The sequence below is a fragment of the Manduca sexta genome, unplaced genomic scaffold (genome assembly GCF_014839805.1).
Source record: "Manduca sexta isolate Smith_Timp_Sample1 unplaced genomic scaffold, JHU_Msex_v1.0 HiC_scaffold_476, whole genome shotgun sequence".
Classification (NCBI taxonomy): Eukaryota; Metazoa; Arthropoda; class Insecta; order Lepidoptera; family Sphingidae; genus Manduca; species Manduca sexta.
This window is the reverse complement of record NW_023595271.1, coordinates 1-9,338: the sequence shown is the minus strand read 5'-3', so window position 1 is coordinate 9,338 and position 9,338 is coordinate 1. Positions and strand designations below refer to the sequence as shown.

General features: G+C 38.7%; 1 pseudogene; it reads right to left on the bottom strand.

Moving 5' to 3' along the window:
- Nucleotides 1-1,013: 1,013 nt before the first annotated feature.
- Nucleotides 1,014-9,332, bottom strand: LOC119193395 (annotated as a pseudogene).
- Between the last annotated feature and the right edge of the window lie 6 nt (nt 9,333-9,338).

Below are 9,338 nucleotides of genomic sequence, written 5' to 3'. Positions count from 1 at the left end.
ATATACTAATATATATATACTGCCTCGGTGGCGTAGTTGTATTGCATGTCCGGTACAATAGCGCTCTGAGGTCCTAGGTTGGAATCCGGGTCGGGCAAAGTGATATTTGGGTTTTCTGCTCAGTATCAGCCCGGAGTCTGGAATTTGTGCCCGATATGGCGATAGGCTCGCCCCCTATCACATCATGGGACGGAACATACTTGGCGAAAAGTGGGTGCCCTAGTTGCGCCTCTGCATACCCCTTCGGGGATAAATGCGTGATGTTATGTATGTATGTAATAATATACAAGACATCAAATAAACAGCATCACGCCTTTTCCCTTTTCAGGAGTAGCAGGGATGTAACACGCTTAAATCTGACCAGCTATATAACGTCTCATGTAATAGGAAACGAGCCTGTTACCATACTAAGCATAATTCCAGACTCCAGGCTTGTACTGAACAGATAACCCTACATACTGCCAGACCCGAGATTCGGACCCGAGACCTCAACGCGGTAGGTAACCGTACCGCGCAAAAACAGCCACTGAACCAATCAATTAACTAGATCTCCGAACTCTGCCAAGTATGCCGTTATATCACACACTAATACTATTTAATACAGTAATTATATTACCAGTGCCGTTACCAACCTTTTATGCGACCGGTGCGAGGTTTTTTTGATTATTTTGAATAACGAGACATGCTTGCCATTCGCCTGATGGTAAGCGATACGACCGCCCATGAACAGTAGAAACACCATCAATACTTTGAATTACAATGTATTGTTTGGTATTCCACTGCGCTCGCCATGTTAGTCTTATTATATCCAGTAATAATCTGGCTACAATGTCCTTCAAACTGGAACACAACAGTGACTATACACTGCTGCTTGGCGGCATAAATACATTCCGGTGGTACCTACCCAGGCGGACTCTCACATATGAGAGACCTACCACCAGTATAGTACGTAGCTTCTATAGCTGTGCCCATACAATCAAAACTTGGTCCTGGTGTGGTTACTTTTGCGTCCCTCAGGGTCTGGGCACAGGTGGTGCAGCACTGTTAATAAAACGTACCTGACACTCCAGACACCTGCAGGACTCCTGTAGGTGCAGGTCATGAGCGCGCTCTCGATGTGCTGCAGGTACTGTCCGTCGGTGTCCAGGCGCCGCTTGCGCCGCCCCAGCGACTACAAGAACATCACCAGCGGGATCCGACGGCGGGACTTGGGCTTCGGCGTTGTACTGATGGATAAAAATTTTATTTAGTAGAATTGCTTTAACCGACTCCAAAAGTAGGAGGTTATCAATTCGACGTGTTTTGCTATTTGTTACCACAGAACTGGGTCAAAAATATTTTATTTATTCGAAAGAATATATCTCCAGATTGGTCCTAGATTTTTTTTCAAAATCGCCTTCAGTAACTTGTTTATAAAACTCATATAACTAGAATAATGATGTTGTCCCGCTATCGTCTAAGTAAACAATTATATTGCAAACTAGCTTCCGCCCGCAGCTTCGCCCGCGTGGATTTCGGACTTCAAAAATGGAGGAAGTGCTCAATTTGTCGGGATGTTTTTTAATGTATGGTCTGATGATGGAATCCTGGTGAAATCGAAGGAACTTTTAACCATTAAGGTTGCACACGCGACGGAAGCTTAAAAAATGGAGTAACTTCTCCCGTTTTCCCAACATTTCCCTTCACTGCTCTGCTCCTATTAATTGTAGCGTGATGAAAAGTATACTATAACCAGCTCAGGAGTATGAAAAATAATTGTACCAAGTTTCGTTAAAATCCGTCGAGTAGTTTTTGTTTCTATAACGGTTATAGAGATGGACAGACAAACAGACAAAATTTTACTAATTGCATTTTTGGCATCAGTATCGATCCCTAATCACCCCCTGATAGTTATTTTGGAAATATATTTCATGTACAGAATTGACCTCTCTACAGATTTATTATAATAAGTATAGATTTTGCTTTCTTGTAATGTTTTTAGTTATGATTTTAGTTGGGTTTGGTTAAGTCTACTTCTTACATCCTTATATAATGCATTACACGATTTCCCTTATTAGGGATAGGCAGAGGTGTAACACCTCAGCGCGATAGTCATACCGCATGCTCAACAAAGAACACCTCACGCCTCAGGATGTCGAGCGCAGTGGAATACCAAACAATACTTTGTAATTCAAGGTGTTAGATGGTGTTTCTACTGTTTATGGGCGGTCGTATCGCTTACTACCAAGACGAACGGCAAGTTATTTATTTATTTATTTATTTACTATAATAGGAACATCAACAGTACATATATTCAACAGTCTAATACACTTTACACAGGCTTAATAACTAATACATGTACCAATTAAAGATGTACACAACATTGCTTGAGAAAATTGCATACTTAGCTTAACCGCGAATAACTGAGGAATACAATATAATATAAATGTTATAACATGCCATTAAAAGAACTTCTACATTTTTTTATAAATCTATTAAGGGAATCGAAAAATATATCAATATCTGGCACTTTTGTACAAACTTCATTATAGGTAGCGGAAATCCTACGTATGGGCGAATGATATCCAATGTTTGTTCGGCTTTGTAGTAGGTGGAAGAGTTCTGTTCGCGGCTGCCTGGGGAGCCGGTGTGGTATTGATAACCCAAAGCGCTCCAATAAGTGCTCACACCGAGAAATCCCATTGAGACATCTGTACAAAAATACAAGATCATGCTGCCTCCGTCTATTTCGTAAAGAAGTCATATTAAAGAAAGCGAGACGATCTTCATAAGGACATCGGTGTGAGATACCTTGTGAAGTGAACGCTAAGTGTCTCGTGAATGCACGTTGTACAGATTCTATGCGTTGGGAATGCACTGAATAAAATGGATTCCAAACAACACTAGCGAATTCTAAGCGGCTACGAACCAAGGAATTAAACAATAAAATCTTTGTTTGAAGGGGTGAAATATCTTTGCGTTTCTCTTTACAAACGCTAACATCTGTGACGCAGCATTAACAACCTGAGAGATGTGACACGTGAATTTTAATTTGCTGTCGAGAATAACACCAAGATCTCGCATTTCAGAGGTTATCACTAGTTGTTCGTTGCTAATGTTGTAAGATGACAATATTGGATGCGTTTTTTTTGTGTACCGAATATAGGAACATTTGGTCGAATTTAATACCATACAATTAGTGTCACACCATGACTTGATGTTATCAAGATCTGACTGGATCAGTTCAGTGTCATTGTGTGTCTTTATTGTTTTATAAATTTTAAGATCGTCAGCAAAAAGTGCATAATTACAGTGACGAATGTAAGAGGTAATATCGTTGACATACACTATAAATAGAAGGGGCCCAAATGCGAGCCCTGAGGTACACCAGATTCAGCAGTATACTCATGAGACGCGTAACCTTTGACAACAACCACCATTGGACGCATGTACAAATAGGAACGAAACCAAGACAACAATGATCCAAATACACCGTAAGTGGACAGTTTTTTAACCAAGCGTGAGTGATTTACTTTATCAAAAGCACTGCTAAAGTCTGTGTATATAGCATCGACTTGGTGACCCTTGTCTATTTCTTGGGACAAATCAGAGACAAAACAAGTTAAGTTCGTTTGTATTGATCGACCTTGCCTAAAGCCATGTTGGTGGGGCGATAGGTATTTTTCAAAGTGACGAGCGAGTATTGGCTGCAACAGCGATTCAAACAATTTTGAAAGACAAGATAAAATTGCAATGGGTCTATAATTTTTATATCGTCCTGAATTCCTTTTTAAATATTGGAATGATTAGCGCTTTTTCCATTCGGTGGGAAAAGTACCCTTCTCCAGTGAATAATTGTAAATAACAGTAACAGGTATAGCTAAACCAGATGCACTACGTTTAAAAATATCGGTGGAATGGAGTCAGGGTCCAGCGCCTTTTGATTCACATTTAGCTGTTTTAATTTTTGAAAAACATCTTTGGTACTAAATTTTATAATAGACGGAACACAGTCAGTAATTAAGCCTGCGCTATCCAAGATGTTTGAATCTGTATGGCCGTTGTGTGTGAGTATATAGAAGAGAAGTGTGACGCAAACAGATTGGCAGTATCGGATCCGCTTTCAGCCCAGGTATCGTTCAGGTGCATCCGCGAAGGGTAGGAGCTATTGTTTCCGCGCTTATGTTTCACAAATTGCCAAAATAATTTAGGATCTTTAGCTATAGCTAATTCAATTCGGAGCTTGTAATCAATGTAGCATTGATTTATCAGTTTATGACATCTAGCACGAATCAGTTCATATTCAATTTTATCGCGAGGGTTTTCATATTTACGATATCTTGACCTACATTTGAATTTTTCAGCAAGCATTCTAATTAATGAATACGTAAACCATGGCGGAAATTTCGCCTTTCTAATGGAGTGCATTGGGACATATTTCTGAATAATATCCCTAACTATCTTGTAAAATCTTGATACCATTTCATCCACTGTACTACAGCCCGAAAATTCAAAATGCCAATCCGTGATCCTTAACGCGTCTACAATAGAATCATAATCTGCTTTAAAGTAATTATATTTAGCTTTATACTTGTCGTGTAGACTTGTTGCCCTAGTATTTGTGATACTATACAAAACATGTGGGTGATGCTCGTCAAGTCTGCTGAGAGGTTGCAGTGGTCTATCTACCTTGCCATCACGTATTGTGCTTAGAATCAAGTCGAGTATCCTACCATTACTGTTAGTTATATGATTGTATTGTTGCAGCTCGTTTGACGCAATGCAATCAATAAGATCGCATTCCATTTTACTGTTAAAATTATAAGGTATCATACATCCAGCATCCTCATCCCTACTCCACTGGATGCGACCAAGATTAAAATCACCCATTACAATTACATCGTTAAAATAATTAAAAACATCACTCAAGCTATTAATAAATATTGTTTGAGTATCCAAGATTGGTGGAGATGGCAGATAAACCGCACATAGAGCAATTTTTTTAAACACATTGTTTAATTTGATATTCAACAATACCCACAGATTCTCACAGGCAGATTCATGGTTAGAAAGTCTACAAGATTCTATGTCACGTGATACTGCGATAAGAACACCTCCACCATCACGCTTAGGAACACAGTTGGATTTGGCATTGTTTGTAACACTAGATACATTGCAGAGGCGATCCCGGCGATATACGATATACCTAGCATCTATAAATTCGTTATTATACACATTCGCATTAAGCCAGGTTTCAGTAAATACGATCACATCATAGGAACATAAGAGAATATTATTATAGAGCTCATCAGTCTTTGTCCTCATACCCCGTATGTTTTGGTAATATATTGTGAATGTTATCAAAATAAAAATACAACAACATTTGCCGAGAATATTGGTAAACAAGTTGAATCAGCTAAATTACTTTATAAGCTTTATGCTTTCAGTGCTACGAATAAGCAACGCCTGACATGTATCGTCCTTACGAACATAAATGCGACCATTCCTGACCCATACATATTTATAATTTGACTCTTTAGCTTTTTTTCTTGCTTCAGCATGTAGAGATTTGTTAGATGGTGTAAGATGCTCAGCTACAAACACTGGAAAAATTTTGCCACCGATGCCTAAATTTTGGGAATTTAGTTTACTTTCTGGATTCTTCTTGTTGAAATTATAAACCGCAGCTAGTAGAATGTCACGCTGACGTGGAGTACGGAGTTTGGCGATGACTGTTCGGGGTCTTGTACTATCTTTGTCCAATTTGGCTACGCGGGTGACTTGCGTAAAATCGTTTTCAGTAACAGCAGCGCCTACTGTAGTGCACAGCTGAGTGAGGCAGTTAACTAAATTCTCCCCACGGTGTTCCGGAATGCCATGCAGTTCCACATTACTATCGCGAAGGTGCTGTTCAGCTAAATTTAATCTGACTGAGAGATCTTTGACGGTTGATTTTAATTCAGCATTGTCAGATTGTAATCTATCAATAGTTGCAGTACTCTCTCGTAAATTGGTCATAACCGACTCGAACTTATCGTTGAAGAAAGACAAGGATTCTTTAAATTCGTTAATCTGCTGGGATATGTCAATGAACTTACTTGCAACAACTTCAGTGACGGTTTGTTTGATAATTTTGCAAATGTCGGTCTTAAAATGGTCGAATAAGTCTCTCATGGCATCCTCGGTCACATAAATGCTTCCAGGAGGCGAGTTGTGGTGTTCCTGCGGCGTGGAGTTTTAGTTTTGGATGTATTTTTAATATCAGAAGTGTTATATAGGGAGTTAGATGAATCGTGTGTGTTCGTTATTGCAGTTTGCCCGTTGCGTACAGGTGTAGGAATGTCCATAATTTTGGATTGATTGTTGCGGCAGTTGTGACACTTCCAAGTGGCTCTGGTTTCAGCGGTCATCAAGTTAAACTTTTATCTGTGATATTACCGCACTGCAAGTCATATGTAGATTTGCAGTGATAGCAGGCAATGAATTTTCTGTTTGGAATTTTCATGTGACATCCAGCACATATTACAGGCATCTTTAGTCTTAAATTCAATGAGTCAGCGATAAACTTAAACAGTAGTATTTTTGCTTATAGCGCCCTCTATATTGTTTGTCTTCAGTGTGTATACATTTATGTTTTTGAATGATGGGTAAGTAGTTTAGGATAATTGTAACAGATGTCGTAATCAAGTGAGTTCTAATTCACTGCCTTTGCATATCTATAATCATTATTTATTCAAAAAATCCGTTAGATGGAGTTTAAATGATATGCTGCTAGTGTTGATAAAAGTCCAGTTGTTATTTGAATAAAACAACGGTCACTTTTGAGTTGTAAATGTTGTTAAACAGTTAAGTGAATAATTGTTGCACACCTCTGCCCTTGAAACAAGTATATATTCTCTTGCTGCGCTTGAATGTAATAAGAGTTTATGGAGCTTATTATTATTTTAGGGTAATTAGCAAGTTATTACGTGGTCTTGGTACAGCTAAGTGTACACTATTATATCACTCAATAAAAAGGTTCGTTGCAGATATTGAGGCTTGAAAACACTTCCACTTATTAGTCTCCGATAATACTTCACTTTAATTACGATTCTTTAACTGTTAGCCACATTTAACAATTATTTAACAAATAAATTGACGGAGGATACACACACACTCAGTAGTTCAATTAAATATAAAATACAGAAAATGTTTTAATTAGTCACCGACTCCAAAATTGGTAACCAGTATATACCTGTTATATTCAATTATTTTTAGATACATGCCTTCTGGTAGATGCAAGACGGATTACATATTGAGAGCATTAGGCATATAATATGTTATCGAGAACTTCCCAAAGACCTGTACTCCGGAAGCACTAACATCAGTTGGGTCAATAGGCATATGTGTAATAGGTCTTTTTTTATTATAACCATATATAATAATAACCATCTTATCACACCAATATTGATAAAAATTCAATTAATAACATAGATCATTCGATATGTCCAAAATAACGCACATGTAGGCACCGGACTTTCCAGTAGGCATCGTAGGGTTAACTCTTACAGATAATAGAGAGTATAAAACACGAGTAACAGAAGATATCTTCACACAAAGCAAGCTCCTCGAGTGCTATAAACATCTCCCTCGTGAACACTCGCTACCTACCCATGCACAATACCAGTAAGTTGGGTCTACTGCTCGTTATCGTCGCACTGCTGCCGAGCAACCAGGCCGAACCCCTCTACCGCATGAAGCGTTCATCTTGTGGTTCGTGTGGACCAGAAGTCGACAATAATAACGTCACTGGAGACATAGAATACCAGCATAAACGATCTATACCGGCAATTGAACTGCTAAATGTAGCGAAAGTAGCTGAAAATGGACGCATGAAGCGTTCATCTTGTGGTTCGTGTGGACCAGAAGTCGATAATAATAACGTCACTGGAGACATAGAATACCAGCATAAACGATCTATACCGGCAATTGAACTGCTAAATGTAGCGGAAGCAGCTGAAAATGGACGCATGAAGCGTTCATCTTGTGGTTCGTGTGGACCGGAAGTCGATGATAATAACGTCACTGGAGATATAGAATACCAGCATAAACGATCTATATCGGCGATTGAACTGCTAAATGTAGCGGAAGCAGCTGAAAATGGACGCATGAAGCGTGCATCTTGTCGCTCATGTGATGACGATGAACCTGAAATCGATGGCACTAGCAACGTTCCGGATATAGAATTGAATTATAAACGATCTATATCGGCGATTGAACTGCTGAATGTAGCGGAAGCAGCTGAAAATGGTCGCATGAAACGTGCAACCTATGATTTATGTAATAACGATGGACCTGGAGTCGAATGCACTATCATCGCTGAAGATATAAAATACGATTATAAACGATCTATACCCGAAATAGAACTTCGGAATATCGTGGAAAAGTATAACAGGGACGAATGACAACGGGGCCTACATCGCGCATTTCTACGGTCCAGAAGATATAAGCATCAGTAAGAGTGATTACAATGTCATCTCTCTTTTGTTGAACTGGTTGTCAGCGTGCAGCGACGTCGTCGAGTTCCACGCCAAAACATGGCGGCTACAATATGGAATCAACTCTGCTACTACTATCAAACTAACAGCTGATGCTTACATATTTTTAATTGACCCAGTTTAAAATAAAATAATTAATGGTATTAAAGATTAATTTGTAACAGCTTTGCCGGTATGATTTTGGCTGACGGTGGGACTACTACAATTCCAAAATACATAATAAGCCAACTAATTGGAATGAACTACACAATCATTCCTAGAAACTATTTGAACAAACAATAAAAGTAATTACTTGTCTCCAAGAGAGTTGAGCGCAGCGGGTTTCATATCGTTGTCCTTCTCGCACAATGCTGTCTCGCTCACACGCCGTTTAGGCCTCTTCTTCGTATTGGTGCTTGAATCCGATTTCTCTTTCTCATCACTCACTAATAGAAAAAAAATCAACATAATCTTTAACGGAAATAACGGTAGAAACTTAGTATATAATCAGAAAAGAAAAATAGAAGAGTTCCTTTGGATAGGTACTAACGTTTTATTTATAAATGCAAGCAATGTTGCTGTGTTCCATGAAGGACATTAGCTTATGCGTCTAGTTAGTAGTTACTTTGCATTATAAAACATAACATCCAATATTGGATCATTTGCACTGCAGGTACAGTACAATGCAGGACCTATAATTTGAAAAGTGCAGAAGTATTGATCTACTGTTTAATATGTCCAAATTCTAGGTGGAAATCTTGTTCTTAAAATCATTGACTTGTATAATAACTTTTTTATAATAAAAATGCTACATTGTCGCAACACGTTACCTGAAACTTCCTT